The sequence below is a fragment of the Herpailurus yagouaroundi genome, unplaced genomic scaffold (genome assembly GCF_014898765.1).
Source record: "Herpailurus yagouaroundi ecotype Mexico unplaced genomic scaffold, PumYag 181, whole genome shotgun sequence".
NCBI classification, from domain to species: domain Eukaryota; kingdom Metazoa; phylum Chordata; class Mammalia; order Carnivora; family Felidae; genus Herpailurus; species Herpailurus yagouaroundi.
Window position 1 is genome coordinate 31,405,212 of NW_024412412.1, and position 4,777 is coordinate 31,409,988.

Here is a 4,777-nt window from a genome sequence, read left to right on the forward strand (position 1 = left end):
AGGGTCAGAGAGAGGGAGACACAGAATCTGAAACAGGCTCCAGGCTCTGAGCGGTCAGCACAGAGCCCGACACGGGGCTGGAACTCACGGACCCCGAGATCCTGACCTGGGCCTAAGTCGGCCGCTCAACCGACTGAGCCACCCAGGCGCCCCTTGCATTTATTTAAAAAAGAAAGAGGGGCACCTGGGTGGCTCAGTTGGTTAAGCCTCCACTTTGGCTCAGGTCATGACCTCACGGTTAGTGGGTGTGAGCCCCTCACGGGGCTCTCTGCTGTCAGCACAGAGATCCTCCGTCCCCTCTCGCACACGCACACGCTCTCTCTCTGTCACAAATAAATAAAAACATTTTTTAAAAACAGGAAGAAATAACAGCCACAAAACCTGAGGTCTTGAATAGCGTGATATCAACTTACTGGAAGTAAAAACTGTCCAAAGAACAGGAAAAATTGTAAATATCACATTAATTTTAGGAACTTTAACTCCCTCTCTCTTGGTCATATCTCACAGGCAAAAGGTGACCTAGATGGGGGCGCCTGGGTGGCTCAGTTGGTTAAGCGTCCAACTTCGTCTCAGGTCATGATGTCATGGCTCATGAGTTGGAGCCCCGCCTTGGGCTCTGTGCCAACAGCTCAGAGCCTGGAGCCTGCTTCGGATTCTGTGACTCCCTCTCCCCCGCTCGTGCTTTCTCTCTCTCAAAAATAAATAAATGTTAAAAAAAAAAAGGTGACGTGGAAAACTATAAAGAAATTAACTTGAGAGGTACCCCATGTCCGGCTCTGAGCTAACTATGCAGAGCCTGCTTGGGATTCTGTCTGTCTGTCTCTCTCAAAATAAATAAATAAACTTTAAAAAAGAAATTAACTTGCTTTAAGAGCTCTATAGTGTGAGCCGGGGAGGGGCAGAGAGAAAGGGAGACACAGAATCCGAAGCAGGCTCCAGGCTCTGAGCCGTCAGCACAGAGCCCGAGGCGGGGCTCGAACTCAAGAACTGTGAGATCATGACCTGAGCTGAAGTCGGATGCTCAACCGAATGAGCCCCCCCCCCGGGCGCCCCAAGAGCTCTATATTTACTTTTTGATTGTGGTAAAATACACATAACGTAAACTTTGGCGTTTTAGCCATTTTTAAATGTAGGTTTCAGTGACATTAAGCATGTTCACACTGTTTTGGAACCATCAGCACCATCCATCTCCAGAACTTTTCATCCTCCAAAACTAAAACTCTGCGTCCATTAAACACTAATTCCCCATTCCCCCTCCTCCTGGCCCCAGGCAACCCCCATCCTAATTTCTGTCTCTGAATTTGACTACTCATCGTACCTCGTATAAGTGGATCATACAGTATCTTTCCTTTTATAACTGACTTATCTCGCTTCTGCAGCATTCCCAAAGCTCATCCATATTGTGGCTTATGTCAGAGCTTCCTTCCTTTTAAAGGCTAAATAATATTCCATTTTAGGTACATACCACATTTTGTTTATCTGCTCATTCTTTGATGGACACTTGGGTTGTTTCTTCCTTTGGGCTACTGTGAATAACGCTGCTATGAACATGGTGTACGAATATATTTTCAAATCCCTGCATTCAGTTCTGGGTAGACGCCCAGAGGTGGGACGGCTGGATTATATGGACCATTCCATATTTAATTTTTTCAGGAACCACCATACCATACTGTTTTCCATAGCCGTTGTACCATTTCGTATCCCCGCCAGCAATGCGCAAGGACTCCAGTTTGTGTACATCCGTATCCACACTTGTTATTTTCTATATTTTTTTATAATCGCCATCCTATTGGATGTGAAGTGGTGTCTCTTCGTGGTTTTGATTTGCATTTCCCTGGTTAGTGGTGCTGAGCATCTTTTCATGGGCTTATTGGCCATTTGTGTAGCTTCTGTGGAGAAATGTCGATTCAAGTCCTTCGCCCATTTTTGAGTTGGATTGTTTGGATTTTGTTGTTGAGTTACAAGAGTTGTTACATATCCCAGATATTAATCCCGTATCAGATGTATGCTTTACAAATATTTTCTCCCATTCTGTAGGTTGCCTTTCATTCTGTTGGTATGTACCCTTTGAAACACAGAAGTTTTTAATGTTGAACAAGTCCAGTTTCTTTTTTCTTTCGTTGCCCATGCTTTTGGTGTCATCTCCAAGAAATCATTGGCAAATCCCATGTCAGGAAGCTTTTCTCCCGTTTTCTTCTCAAGAGTTTTATAGTTTCAAGAGCTCTCGATTGACTTTTACAGAGAGTATATATTCTTTTTAAAATCTCCATACAGTTTGGGGTGCCTGGGTGGCTCAGTTGGTTGAGCGTCCGACTTCGGCTCAGGTCATGATCTCACAGTCCATGAGTTCGAGCCCCGCGTCAGGCTCTGTGCTGACAGCTCAGAGCCTGGAGCCTATTTCAGATTCTGTGTCTCCCTCTCTCTCTGCCCCTCCGTGCATGCTCTGTCTCTCTCTGTCTCAAAAATAAATAAAAACATTTAAAAAAAATTTTAATCTCCATACAGTTCAAAAGTAGAAATGATACAGGCCATAATATCTAGCTGCAATGCAGTAAAAACTAGTCATTAATGTTCTAGTAATTATATATGTGAGCATTGTGAGGAGAGTAGATCTTAAAAGTCCTCATCACAAGGAAGAAAATAATACGTGATGGGTATTAACTAAACTATTGTGGTGATCATTTTGTAATATATACATATATCCACTCATCGTGTTTATACCTAAAAGTAATACAGTGTTTCATGTCAATTATATCGCAGTTTAAAAAACAACAATGAAAAGAAAACCAAAAGCACTAGAAGGTAAAGCAAGTAGCGTGGACTTGACTCTGACCTACCTCCGTTTCCTATGCAGTTGAACATAATACCCTCACACAGCTGATGTTCGTCAATTCGGGTCAAATAAACAAGTTTCTCCTAAACATTCCCAAAGGCAAATAGCCTGCCCACCCACACCTCAACCCACCGTCCCAAACGAAAACAAACAAACAGAACGCTAGTACTTAATGACAAAAGGCTAACCACCTGGAAAGGTTAGAACCCTCTCTTTAACTCTTGGGTCAGAGAGAAAGTCAACACTGAAATGATAGATCGTTAAGGAAAGAACACTGAGGACACTTAGCTACGAAACATAAACTTAAGGAAATCAAAAGGAAGAAACTAAGGAAAAAGCAAAAGTCGATTATTTAGAAAATAAAAAAAAATACTTGTGAACAAACAAAAAATAGAGTGTTTTCCAATTAAGAAAACTGGATACAGCCAAAGGCCAGGAATTGGAGGAGCTGTGCGTGTGGTGTCAGAAGACAGAAGGGGAATCAAAAAACCCTGGCTTCCCCTGCTGCCTGCCTGTCACAGCCTGAGGCCACCCCTCGGAGTTCACTTCTGACAACTCACTAGGTCTGTGAACTTGGACGGATGTTCCTCTCGGCAATATGGGACGTGTACGTGGGAGTGGCTGTTATGATGCATTGTTGATAATGAAATTGTTAAGGAGAATATTAACATCTCATTTCACCCTACGAGAGGTCCTCAAGAGGAATATGTGGGTAGAAATCCAAGTACCAAGCCTGGGGCCTGGGGAAGGGATGGGGCGGTGGGGGGAGTACCCGTCCACCTGTGACAAAGGGAAGAAGGGCATCCAGCCGAGCAGCAGGTCCAACCAGTCCAGGAGGCCCAGGGTTTAGTCAAGGTCAAATATGTGCTCCCTCCTCCTCCACTGTCTCCCTGCAGGTGGAGGAGGGTGAACATGAAGCTCGCACCATCTATACCGGGAAGGACCTGAACTCGTTGTCCCCAGGGGTTTTCCTAGCTGTGCCAGCCTCTGGTCAGATCTGAGGCTGAGCAACAGCGAAGGGAAGCCAGCTGGGGGAAAGTGGCAGTTTTCCCGCTTGGGTGTCGAGACTGCGGATGGTGGCAGTGGTGGGATATTTAGGGAGTCCCGATCCAGGTGTGGACCTCAGGATGTTTCTAGCTTCTTGCTTGCCTGTGCTGGCAGAGGTTGGCCTGTTTGGAGCACCAGGCCAGACAGGGATTCTCTGCACCTTGAGGAGCCTGTGAAGCGGGGGGGGGGGGGGGGGGGCCTGACATGTACAGGGAGTCCCAAAGGTCACAGTGCGAGGAGCAGGGCGTAATGGCCAGCCGTCCTCAGCGTCATGGCCCCGGAGTCACAGAACGGTAAAGAAATTCTGGGTGGCGGGCCCGGCTTGCTCATTTGGGCAACCTTTTTCGCTGGCTCTTATCTCCCGTGGGCAGATGGGGACACGAGGGGAAATGCCAGGTTCCCGAGCAGAATAAAGGGCTCGCCAGGTATGTGTCCTCCAAAACCACATGAACCATAAGTCAACAGATGCAGTGCCCACAGTGCCCAACGATTGTGTAAGTTGCCTGCAAGATCGAGATTGCCAGGAAGAAGCTGGTGGTTCCGGCTGGGGCTTTCTCTCCTTGCCCTCATGCCCTCATTTGGATGCAGCAGAGAAAGAATAGTGCGTGGCTGCCCTTTGGGGGAGTCGTCCGCCACGTTCCGTGACGATCCTGTTCAATTGTTATGATTTGGGCAAGTTGCCTCCACGCCTCAAAGGATAGGCACGTAGCCTGTGGTTCCCATGGTGGGGTTACCACAGAACGCGCGGGAGACCTTGTTCTGAGATGGCCTTTGTCAACCTGGATGCAGTGAGGGTGGATGGAGGGTAATCTTAGCCGTCCTGTGGAGGGATCCTTCCTGAGAATGAAGCAACATTAAGGACAGCATGTCTATTCCCTTGTGCTTCAGATTTTGCCA